This window comes from Mastomys coucha, unplaced genomic scaffold, assembly GCF_008632895.1.
Source record: "Mastomys coucha isolate ucsf_1 unplaced genomic scaffold, UCSF_Mcou_1 pScaffold22, whole genome shotgun sequence".
NCBI lineage: Eukaryota > Metazoa > Chordata > Mammalia > Rodentia > Muridae > Mastomys > Mastomys coucha.
Genome location: NW_022196905.1, coordinates 33,671,127 through 33,684,357, shown reverse-complemented (window position 1 = coordinate 33,684,357; position 13,231 = coordinate 33,671,127). Strand labels below are relative to the sequence as shown.

Sequence of the window (13,231 nt, the reverse complement as noted above, 5' to 3'; positions counted from 1 at the left end):
TCTGGGAGCTCCCATTTGCAATTAAGCTCTCTCCTATTTATGATTTTTCCTGGGTCACCCTTAAAAGTCACATAGTCTCTTTTGTAAAATGAAGAAATATTAGTTATCCAGCATTTTTTGTGTAGGGGAGAGCAGAGAACATTGTCTTGCCCAGCAGCATCAAAGATGACAGAATGACTCTTTGTGTAGTAAGATGTGAGACAGGATTTTCAAATGCAAGTTGAGTTAAGCCATTTTTAACTCCTCAATCTGTTGTTAAGAAGAAACACATAAGTAGCTCAGTAAGTCACCTTGTGCATTATGAGTTATGGCGGCAGGAATACAGAACATGATGACTGGATTGCAGGGCCTCTGACTCTATCTCTCTGTCTCTGTCTGTCTCTGTCTGTCTCTCTCTCTCTCTCAAACACACACACACACATACACACACACACACACACACACACAGAGTCCGGGCCACATGGCCTTACCGACTGACTACCCATGCCTGTTTTTGTTTCATCTTCATACTTGGTCTCTGATTTTTCATCTCATATTAGATGTCAGATGCCATGTTGTAGAGTTGTCTGTCATATATCCAGCAGGCCCAGAGTAACCCTTGAAGTCCCCCTTTCATGGGGTACACTCTACTTTTCAGAATATGCCATCCCAATAGATCCACAGGCAATAGGCAGAACCCATATTTTTATCTCTACAATGAGTTCTCTATTTGTCAGCCCAATCATAGATTACATGAACTAGTGAGCGCGCACTCATGTGTGTGTGTGTATGTGTGTGTGTGTAAATACATATATATACTTATACAACACATACATGCACAACCATATATACACACACACATAAAAACATACACTCAACACAAACACCAGAGATAGTATTACACAGAAAGCTGTAGTACATAGCTGCATTAAGAAACCATGACTTCTCAAACCAGTGGCCTATGCATGGTTGCTGGATTCACAGTCATGGGAACTCTTGAGTTCCTATGATTTAATGGTCAGGATGGGAAGAAAGCACTTCTGGGAGATATCTAACTATCAAGCATTTTAGTCAATAAATGTGGGGTCTCAAAAGGGCCCATGGCCAAGTTCTGTATTCTACTTGACTTTTAAGGCACCTTTTAGACCCAGTGGATACCCATATACTAAGGCTCCCCAACTCACTATAATTAAGAGATTATACATTTTCTCACCAGCCAAACAGTGTTTGCTCTCTCCTGATTCTACATCTTGGGAACAGCATTCAAGTGTGTCTCCTCTGAAGAGAGTCTCAGATCCTTGACTATACCATTTCCTCACATGCTCTGACAGTCATGGAGGGGAGGAAATAAGCAGCATTAGGAACATCATCCTCTCAACATCATTTGTTCACGGAGCATCACTCAACACTGAACCTTTAAAGCCTTAAGCAGCACATTGCAGTCAGGGCTAGAAAGAGATCCTCGGCTGCTGTTCACTTACGATTTAGTCTTCTTGGCATTGATATCCTCATCTGTAAAATGGGAAGAAACCCTGTCAGATTGCCTTTTCTAGTCAGAGAAAACTTGCCTTGTGTTCATTGTGAATGTCAGGAAGGAGTTGACCTCAGCCTACCTCAGCAATGTAGAATGTGGAGCCAGGAGCAGGTGACAGCAGAGCTGGTCCCTGTATGTATGTGTGCCAGTCCTTGTGACTCTAATCAATAATAAGTTAGTAAGGAACAATAAAACACATAGAGACCTTTAGACAAAGCAAGGAAGTAATGCCCTGATGGTTATTTTGTTGTATTTTATAAAAACAAAACACATTCAAAAGAAACCAAAACTGGCCCCGTCAGCTATAGCACCCTATTCTAAGACTCCTTTAAATATTAGATAACCACAAAATGTGTTTCCTTTTCAATATTTGAAAACTCCCTCTTTTAAGAGTCTTCCTGCATCTTAGCTACTTGGATAATGATGTTGTGCAACAGATGGTATGTGAAGCGTTCCAAGAGCTGTAGGCAAGCTCCTTGCTTTTTACAAAGGGAAGGAGTGGCTCCCGGGGAGCCTGAAAGGGAGCTTGTCTTCCACGTTTGTATATTTATCAGTTCCAAGATCACCTAGTCTTTGCATTTAGTTTATTCTATTCCAGGGACTCCTCCTTCCCCCAGTTTAATAAGCAGGCAGATCTACCTTGGTTCATGTTTATATTTTGGGTTTTGTTTATGTATTCATTTTTTTAATCAGAATGCTTCAGAGAGGCAGTTGATGGTTCAGAGAGCCTAAAATGGGTCAGAGGAGAGCTAGAGTAATGGCAGAATGTTCAGTGTATGAAAGACAAGATACTGATGGCGTCAATTGAATTAGAGATAAAGTGAGTGAGGAGCAAGGGGACGAGTCCAGGAAAACATTCTTCTGGCAGGAGCTGAATTTTATGAATGGGGCTACAGTTCATTGGCAACCACAAGGGAGAATTTGTCCATGGCTAACACAAAGAGTCTAGCCTGCAGAGCTCTCTCTGCACTGATCCATGTCTGGACTTTCTTTCTGGTGAAACATGCTTCACAGCTATTATCTGGCAAAACACCACAGCTACATTTTCCATCCACTCACAGTCTAGACACTGGCCCGGAGATACCTGTCTCCCACTCCCTCTTCTGGCGGTCTGTGTGGGGGCTGCTGTTACTGCTAATCTAAAGGTTTTGAGGCTATAAAATGAAGTCAGAGGGATAATTGCCCTTGATGTGACCATAATCTAGGCTGCTTAACATTTTTAAGATAGGATGTGCCTAGTTACACATGATGGGTTATAAAGGCATTGCACATTTTATGCTCTGAAGTGGCCAACATACCCATTAACCCACAGTGGAGGCATATGCCGAAAGACAAAAATACAAAGGAATATGTCTGAGGAGGAAGATGAGAAGGTACACTTTCCTCAGAAACACTGGCTCTGCCAGGAGTGACAGCAAGGTTTGGTTGCATGAAAACAATAAATAGTTCCAGACAAGCAATTTCTATACATTTCAGGTGTGTTTGTATAAAAGCTCAGGAAACTGCTGAGACAAACATTTCATCAAGCCTACTATGACGTTTCTTTACTGAATTTTCATCAACCCATCTCCTCCCACTGTTCATCTATGCTTCCATTCTTTTCCTCCTTCCCCTGCTCCCTCCCATCCCTTTTTATCTTCCTTCCTTTCTTCCTCTTTTGCCCTCCCCACTCTTCTCTTTCCTTCCTCCTTCCTCCCCATCCCTCCTTCCTTTCCTCCTCCTCCCCTCCCTCTTTCCTCTCCTTCTCTCCCTCCTTCTATCCTTCCTTCCTTCCTTCCTTCCTTCCTTCCTTCTTCTAAATCCTGTGTCTTGATTCAGGTTGTCCTTTTCAGCATCACCATAAATGCACCTCTTCCATTGACCCTGCATATTCACTGATGTAAGAAGAACAGTAGCCAAAACCTACTTTGTTTTCAATACACAAATGTAACTTGTGTTATATGCTTCTATTTCTTTTCTCTTAGTGTGAATGACTTAACTTTTCTAATTAAAAATTAGCTCAACATCTTCAGAATTTTCTGTCAATAGTTTCTGCCTATCCTTAATTGTGTCCCTGGGTTTCTTGTAACTTCAAACTTAAGGGCACTGAGCTGTGTAAATCACAGGGCCTGATAGTTCTTGGTGGTTGACCTCTACACACTCTGGCTTCTACTGATTTTATCCATGTCTCTTTCATCTGATTCAGTGCTTCACAGTGGCTTTCTTAATTCTTCTTCCCTGGTTCTTAAGGTATGCAGCCAATTTGTTTTCTCAACTAATTCCTGCCATTTTTCAATGATATGAGGCATGTTTTAATGTTCCCCTTCTGAAACTCTCTGCTGATGGAGATTAGGAGTTTAGTTAAGACATCCATTTTCTCCACATGCCACAACTACACCCCTACCAGGCTTTACACAGAGATTTGCTGCCTTGGCAGGCAACCCCACCACCTGTGGGGTGGTCATGATGTTGATCCTCAAACGAGTTCCTCTATCATTGAGAACTGGTTTGGAAGTTTAGCAGGGAGCACAGTTGCTAGGATTGCACTGACTGAAAATGGTCCTCTCCCAGAGAGTAGGCAACTTCAGTATGTACACTGAGAGAGGGGTGAGAGGAACAGGGAACTCCTGAGTACCCAGCCAGGTCAACTGAGTCCACTCTGTTGATCAATGAGGCAACGAGGAGCATCAGGTGTGGGAAGAATCCCCATCACATCATATCCATCCATTCCTATATTTTCTAGGCCCAAAGGCAGAGAGAGGAGCTCAGGCCTCAGCCTCATTTAATGATTCCTCACACATTCAAGATTTTCCAGATTGTTTTGTGATTTGCTTATCTTTCCAGACTCCTCATGCTCCCTTTTCTTCTCTCTTCCTCTAGCCCTTTCTCTCCCTCATCCTCTCTCTCCCACCCCCAGTCTTTTTCCTATTACCTATAAGAATTCAAATTCAAAGTGACAAATGCAAACTCTTTATTCTCAAATCTCTTCCCACACAGTTAGCTGTAGTGTGTTCAGAGTCTCCTGGAATTAATGAAATCACAAATGAGCAAAACTTACTTAGAAGTAACAGTTTGATTTTCAAAACAATTGTTTATGTCATTGGAGTCAAAAGATGACTTGTCACAATTAAAATTATATTTCCATAAAAGAGTAAGCATGTATGTAAGTGTATGTGTCCATCTATATGTATATACATCTGTTTATGTATATGTCTCTGTGTGTGCATCTGTGTAGTTATATGCGAATGTGTATGCATGTTGTGTGTGTAAGTGGGAATATATACATATTTACATGCACACAAATATATCTGTATTGTGTGTGTGTTTACATGTATAAGTATCTGTGTGTTTGTATGTGTATGTATTATGTGTATAAGTAAGTATGTATACATACCTATTTGTGTGTGTCTGAATATGTGAATATGTATATGATTCTGAATGTGTGGATATGGATATGAGTGTGTATATACATGTGTATGTGTATTTTTATGTGTATATGTGTGTGAGGTATGTGTATTAGTAGATGTATACAACACATATCTGATTGTATTTTTATATGTGTATATGTGTATATGTGTATTTATATGTATATATGGTTATGATGCAAAGAACTATGTATATATATGTTATATATATACACATGTATATATATACAAACATAATATATATGTATATGTTTGCATATGTGTTTGTAAGTGTGCGTGTGTGTGTGTGTGTGTGTGTGTGTGTGTGTGTGTGTGTAGTTCGACTAGAACACATTTCTTTCCACAGTGCAGCAATGTCTAACAGTGGGATCCTAACTAGACTTTGTGGCAGAGTAGAGAAATGTTCATGGTATAGAAGCTTGCTTAAGTCCCACAGTTGCTCTTTGCATATACTCTGTGCTCCAGCTTTATCTCATCACATTCTGATGGAATTTTGTTACAAGGTGGCAGGACTTTGCACAAAGCCCCCATTTGCTGAAAATGCTCTGTTCACATGGAAAATTCTTAACATTCTTCAAAAACCATTTCAAGTGTTTACTTCTTTTAAAAAGCTTTAAAAAATATTGTGGTGTGTGTGTGTGTGTGTGTGTGTGTGTGTGTGTGTGTGTGTATCAGAAGAAAGCTTTCCGGAGCTGGTTCTCTCCTTTCTTTATATGGTACTAAATTCAGGTTATCATCTTGTTTGGCTGCAAGTGTCTTTACCCTCTGAACCGTCTCATTAACCCTTCGACAGCTTCTCTTGAATTCCTAAACTGGACATTTATTCTTTGCCTAAGCTTAATTTGTAACTTACAGTGTTTTCAGTGCATCAAGGGATGCACAATAGATGCTCAGGAATTGAAAGAAGAGAGGCTTTCTGTGAGAGAGGGAGGAATTACGGGAAGCAGAAAGATGTCTTGTTTTATATTCAGCTTACAAACATTTTGTATCCATTATTAACCTGCACACTTTACTTAGATTATTTCATAGATATGGCAATCTTATGCCCCTATTTTATAGGACTCATGGGAACCAAGACATTAAATATGTTTTCTAAGATTTCTCATTTACAATGTGGTAAAATCTTCAGGTCATTTATTCCTGCTTCTTATTCTTAAAATGCAAAGGTGAAATCTGTCCTAGATCATTTCTGTTGTTGTGATAAAAAAAATACCCTAATAAAAATCAGCTTATGGGAGAAAGGGTTATTCATCCTACACCCCAGGTTATCATCCATAAGAGCAGAAACATCAAGACAGGGACTCTGCCAGTCATATCACATTCACAGTCAGGAGCAGAGAAAAATGAATGAATGCTTGTTTATGCTTATCTCAATTTATCTGCTCATGTAGTTTTGGCTAAGGAATGGTGTTGTCCACTATGGGTTGGATTGTCCCACATCAATTAACTTAATTGAAACTATTTCCCACAGACACGTCCACAGGCCAACTCTATCTAGACATCCCTCACTAAGACTCTCTTCCTAGGTGAGAGGTGATTCTATGTTTTGTCAAGTTAACAGTAAGTTGGTCTTCAATATGCTCTAAAGAAACTGAACTATACAAGACACATCTTTACTCATAATGTTCTACTGAGGGAAGCTGCCTCTGAGGCTCAGAAAATTCCTTGTTTCCTGCTTTAGATGCTTTTCTAGTGGCTTCTTTCTACAATTGGCTGCTCTTTTGTGAAGCTTCCTGGAAGGTCACTTGCCACTGACCAAAATTTCCCCAGCTCCTCTTTCTCTAGTTATGAAAACATCTCGTAACAGAAAATTAGAAGAATCACAGACACATTCAATGTAACCTTCAGTATTTAGATGTCTCCAGTCTCTTTAGCTGACTAAAGATCAAAGTAGTTTATACAAAGTTCTTCATAAACAATAGTTTGCAAACTCACACAATTGCAGGTAAATGGTGGTGATGACCAAGAACCTAACTCTCTTGTGCTCTATATGATTCTAGCCTTAAAACTCTGGCTATCGTGTGTCTAAATAATGAGCTGGCCAGGTGATTGAGAACATTATTCTTTGCAATTTCATAAGAATTAGGAATAAAGTTCCCTAGTACCATGCTGATACAAATAAAGATAGAGTTGATTAAAAGTGTGTTTGGAACACCAGATTTCATGGTATTGAATTCTAAGGTTACTTGCCTCTACATCACTGCAACAGAGGCTCTCTTAAAAAGCAGTTTTCAAATGATAGAGATATGGGATCAATTTTTTTCCAAGTTAGGAAAGAGTGAGTTAGAAAAGACTGGAGCATATTGGTTTTAAGTCAAGCAAAATCAACAAGAAGGCAACTGAGATTCTAGTCACACCATCCTGAATATCTGAGAAGTTTGGACAGGTGAACTATAGGCTGGGCATAGAAGACAGGAGGGTTGTGGGTAATTTCTATAAACAAAATAATGACAAATGTACTGGTGAAGCAATTCCATGTGAACATGGAATCTCTTCTTAAACATGGCAACATTTTCCATTGACAAATGGATGTGGTTTTCTCTGTTCTTGTCCAGAGAACAGACATTCCAGCAGGTATGGCTTACAGAATATGAGAATAAGGACATCTTAAGAGAGGTCTTCAACTTTTAGAGCTAACTATCTGAGGAAAATCTGACAAGCAAAAGCAGGAAGGCCAACAAAGTTCTAGTTGCATGTGACACCCTGGAAAGACAGATTTGAGTACCATGTACTTTCTCTAAAATGACCTATGACCATATAGGTACTAGCAAGCCACATAACACAAAGAATATTAATGAATTAATATAACTATGCCTATCAGCTAGACAACAAAACAGGAGCTTCAAATAAAAGAATTCTAAAAGGGTTTTTTTGGTATAAAATTCTTGAAATGCAACAAATCCAATGGGTTTTCTAGTTTTTCCCATTTCTTATCTGAACAGATTCAGAGAATTAGTTGCAAGTTATTTTATCTTTGTCACCATTTTACAGAGGGACATACTCCTAAGCCAAACCAAAAACTACAACAATAGCAAAAAAAGCAACTGCATATAACTTAAAACACTAGCTGCAATTGAACAGTCTGATACTAAATCAAACTAAAAATAAAGTAAGTCTCCATAATCAACTTTTGAATTTATGGCTGAATTATGCCTAAAGCCAACCTACATTCTGATAGCAAAAAATGAATAATAGAGAAGTAATGTCACTTCCTGAAAGAAATTATAGAATATATGTACTTGAAATGATGAAATAGTTCCAGCATTTTCTTTTGTTTATGAGGTCCCGAGAGTCCATGGTTGATTTCACAGATGATTAGACATCACTTTAAATATTGAAGAGCCATTTAAAACACTTCAAAAAGAGAAAAGAGGTATTGTGCTTTAAAATGAGGTAAGGCTGATTAGACTCTGTTCACTACAATAGATTGTATTCAATAACATTCCCACAGAGTCGACCAAAGAGGGATGCTTCCTATTGGAGTCTGCTAATAGCAGAAGATAAATCCTTAGCTTATGGGAAGCCTAACTTTCATGCATTGCAAGTGGTCTGATCCACAGAGTTCTAAGCGGTTTTGCTCATACCAAAACAAAATTGGTAAGGGGAATAATTGCAGGCTATCTATCTGTAATTTCAGAAAAATTTCGCAGGCAGTTTCTTCCTATTTGCACCACAAGATTCCTATTAATGTGGTTACTAAGATATATACTTTGGGGAGACAGCCCTCTCTGAGCATCACATGTCCCCCTTGATCTGAGTACATGCTTAACCACTGGAATTTTATCTTGGAAACAGGTGCACAGAAGTGAAGATGAGGCAAGTGCATACTCCTGTGTTTCCTAGAGAGAAGTAATCCCAAACATGATTCTGAAGCCTATGTGGCTTTTTGGGCAACTTTGGGGCTCTTAATCTTCTTTTTCAAATGAAAGTAAGGGGTGGAGCAGAGAGGAAGAAATACCAGGTTTGTTCAGTATCCTGCAGAACATTAAGGAGTATGTCTGTATCTACAAAACCGGGGCATCCACCACTTAGAGGGTATAGCTTGGATTAATAGAGGTCAGAATGGATGGAATGGGCTGGAAGAAACTTCAGCATGGTAGACTCTATACTGAAAATAAACAGAGCAAATACATTAATGCATTGTAACGTATGTATAGGGAGAAAATACACACACACACACACACACACACACACACACACACAGGGTAGCTATTGGTCCTTGTTTGGACCATTCACTACCAAAGGAAGAGGGAGAGTTCATAAGGATCATGAAACTCATTGGACTCATGAGAGCCTTCTACAAGATTATATAAAAATAAAGCAAATCTTGGAAAGGAGGAGACTCTTCCGAACCATAGCTGTCCGCTCAGTAGCAAAGGGACTCCAGTGATCCAGTTTTCATAAGTCACCTCTATGCTGGGGTGAACTTTATGCTGACAGAGATGTTTATGTGCTTCATATGCATGTAAGCAACTCTTCATTCATGCTTCTGTAAATAACCCAAGTAAACTCATTGATTGATTAAGATATGAAGGTCAAGAGGAAGGAAGACCAAAATGTGGATGCTTCAGTTCTTCTTAGAAGGGAAGACAAAATACTCACAGGAGGTAGACGGTGGGAGGGCCTTGGGAGTAAGAGAGCAAGGGGAGGGAGAAAAGGGAGGCAGGGTCAGGTATGAAGGGATACAGGATGATATACAAAGGGTCAGGAATTTGAACCGAGGTGTGTAGCAATGGGGGATGGGAAACTAGGGGTAGGCACCAGGAAGTCCCAGATGCCAGAAAAGCAAGAGGCTCCCTTGACCCAACAGGGATGAGATTAGCTGAAATGGCTGACAAAGGGGACAATATCCAGAAATTAGGCAAGGCCCCTAGTTGGGTCATCCACTCATCTCCAAATTATTATTTTTTTTTTTTGGACAGGGTTTTTCTGTGTAGCCCTGGCAATCCTGGAACTTACTCTATAGACCAGGCTAGCCTCAAACTCAGAAATCCTCCTGCCTCTGCCTCCCAAGTGTTGGGATTATAGGTGTGCACCACCACTGCCTGGCTTCATCTCCAAATTCTTAACCAAGACAGGCTCCTGTCTAAAGAAAATACTGTGACAAAGTGTGGAGCAGAGACTGCCACACCTAGGGATCCATCCCATATACAGACATCAAACCCAGACACTATTGCTTATACCAAGAATTGCTTGCTGACAGGAGCCTGATGTAGCTGTATCCTGAGAGGCTTTGCCAGATGTGGATGCTCACAGCCAACCATTGGATTGAGCACAAAGTCCTCAATGGAGGAGTTAGAAAAAGGACTGAAGGAGATGAAGGGGTTTGCAACTCCATAGGAAGAAAACAATGTCAACCAACCAGACCCCCCAGAACTCCCAGGGACTAAACCACCAACTTAAGAGTACACATAGAGGGACCCATGGCTCCAGCCACATATAGCAGAGGATGGCCTTATCTGGCATCAGTGAGAAGGGAAGGGAGCCCTTGGTACTGTGAATGTTTGATGCCTCAGCATAGGGAATGCTAGGGAGGTGAGGTGGGAGTAGGTAGGTGGGAGAGGGAGCATTCTCATAGAAGCAGGCAGAGGGGGGAGGGAAAAGGAGGATCTGAAGGAGAAACCAGGAAAGGAGATAACATTTAATATGTAAATACATAAAATATCCAATAAAAAAAGGATGAACTCTGATGGGATCATTCCTTTAGCCATCATTACTGTCTCTATCGTTAGTGAATTAGACCCTAAATAAAAACCACTTCAACAAAGAAGAGAGAGAGGTAAAAGGAAATTAATAACAGGAAAAAGGACAGTGAACTGTAGTTAAGAGGGGATTTTTTTTTTTGGATATTTTCTTTATTTATATTTCAAATGTTTTTCCCTTTCTGGGTATCCCTGGCTAATGGAGAAGGTGTTGAAAGACATCAAGTAGAGAAACAATGGCCTAAACTAGATAGTAGGCATAGGCAAAGATTGTGAGGGCAAAGTAACTAGGTGCTTCCTAGAACCATTGGGATTTCAGAAGGCTGGAGGTAAAAGAAATGAGGCCAAGAAGAGTTTGGGTTTCATCTGGTGGTACAATAAGACTCTGAACTAGTCAACTAAATAGGGTTAGTACTGGGGCAAGTCCCAGATTTGAACATCTGTACTATTTTGCGTTCTGCCTATTGCTGTCTTTAGACACTTTTGCTTCAAGGTGTGGTTAATGGCATCCATGCCAGAGCCATTCATCATCTGTCAGTCTAACCAATGCACCTTTATTGGCCATTCACTCCATGCTAAGCCTTCGTATAAATGATGGAGCCAGGACAAGGGCAAGTATGAAGAGTCTCAGGGGTTTTGTGCTTTCTTTCTTCAGTGACAGCAAATTATCTTGTAAGTGCAGACTGAGTGATGGCTGCAATGAGACAATAAAAACAACATGCTGGGAAATGACACAGCGATGGATGGGAGGTGATCCCATTGATAGGGTGTCACAAGGTCTCCACAGAGAGGTGACACTCGAGCTGCGACCTGTAGAATGATGGCCTATTCATGCTGAGAATTGATGCAGAATCTTCTCTGATGAGGAAAACAGCAGGTACAATGTCTCTAGAGACAAGCAAGTTTGACATTTTCAAAGAGTGAAAGGAAAGCCACATGACTAGCATGTCACCAAAGACAGGCATGACAGCAGATATTGCATACTCCAGGGGAAGGTATCTGAGGACATTGTTGCAAGAGTTTGTACTGGAGGTGAGCCACCCAGAGTTTATGAGGACAAAGCTGCAGATTTTCAGCTTCCAGACTTTCCTGGGTAGTGACTTAGCACCTTAGTTGTTAGGTGTACTTAATAAAGAACTTTTCCAAGTGTTGATGTGCATTCTACCAGTTCTGGAACTAGAACTGAGCTGGAAAAACATCTAGGTAATCTTCGTCCAGTTATTCTTACAATAACAGCTCTTAAGGAATAACTGGGTTCTTGAATGACAGTGACCGTCCCTGGTCAGTCAGTCAGCTGAAACAGCAGTGGTCACAAGCTGGGGAAAGTACCAGCCACTCTCTTCTAGTTAGACTCTATACCACTGCTGTCAGAACTTGGCTCACTGACACACTGAACTGTTTTGGGTAGGCCTTGTCTACTCTCGCCTTCCTCTACAGCTGGATTCATCAGCATTCACCAGCGTTATCTGCCTGCTATTGACACTGGGTCTTAAGTGAATCTGAAGAGATTTATATCATTCTGGTAACCTGAAATTTTATCTTGATCTTCACATTTGACTTATTTGGGGAATTTCTGACTCGCACTTGGCTTAGTTCTAAGCTGTAACTGCAGATCAAGATTTCTAACTATAGGAATGGATATCACCATAGTCTGAATTAAGGAGAATCAGGCAAGATAAATTCAATGTTTTCATTGGCATATGCCAAGTTTATTTTTATGGGGTTCATTATGACATTTTCAGGCATGTACATAATGCATTTTGATTATATATTTGATTATATATCCCCTATTGCTCTCTCTTGTCTAAAGGGGATTTTTGTTTAATTTGAACAAGAACATAAAATCTAATAGCTGGGTGGTGGTGGCACACGCCTTTAATCCCAGCACTTGGGAGGCAGAGGCAGGCAGATTTCTGAGTTTGAGGTCAGCCTGGTCTACAGAGTGAGTTCCAGGACAGCCAGGGCTACACAGAGAAACCCTGTCTCAAAAACAAAACAAACAAAAAAACAAGCAAAAAAAAACTAATAGTAATAAATACAGATATTTTTTATACAATAATAATGTCAAATGTACATTCATTCCCCAACTTACTCAATACATTGGCTATTGCTCAGTTATCACTCTATACTAGGTAGTACTCCAGGCTCTAAGACAGGTGGACTAAACATTGAAAATGACAGAGGCCCTGAACTCTGACTCCCATAAGGAGCTGGAGGAAGAGAATCCAGGTGGAGTACAGAAGAACACCAAAGCAAAACAGTCAGGCAGAGAAGTAACTCCAAATTGAAATATCTAAATGAAAGACATCAAGAGGTGGGAATGAAGTTGGAGGTGTCACCTCCTAGGAGGCTCTGAGTCACCTATGTGCAGGGGCAAGATGGTGACACAAAAGGCCTTCTAAGAATCCCACTTGGGAATATCCCATGAGAGTCTGGAGTGAGTCTAGAAATCTGTCTGGGAAGCTGACCTTGCTTTCCCAAGTGCCATACATAAACACTGTGAGATTCTCCTGTTCATACTTGACATAAGATCTCTCTGTCAATCTCCATCAAGGGTCTTTTCCTTTCACTTGTGACAGTCTGCAGAGTCCTCAGACTTTACAGCAGGACTC

At 40.4% G+C, this 13,231-nt stretch overlaps 1 long non-coding RNA gene across 1 annotated transcript; it reads right to left on the bottom strand.

Annotated features, from left to right (window-relative positions):
• Positions 1-1,348: 1,348 nt before the first annotated feature.
• LOC116070734 lies at positions 1,349-13,229 on the bottom strand. Its single transcript, XR_004110541.1, has 2 exons — positions 13,088-13,229; positions 1,349-1,491 (listed from the first exon to the last, which is right to left on the bottom strand). It is a non-coding gene; the product is annotated as an uncharacterized LOC116070734 (long non-coding RNA).
• Between the last annotated feature and the right edge of the window lie 2 nt (positions 13,230-13,231).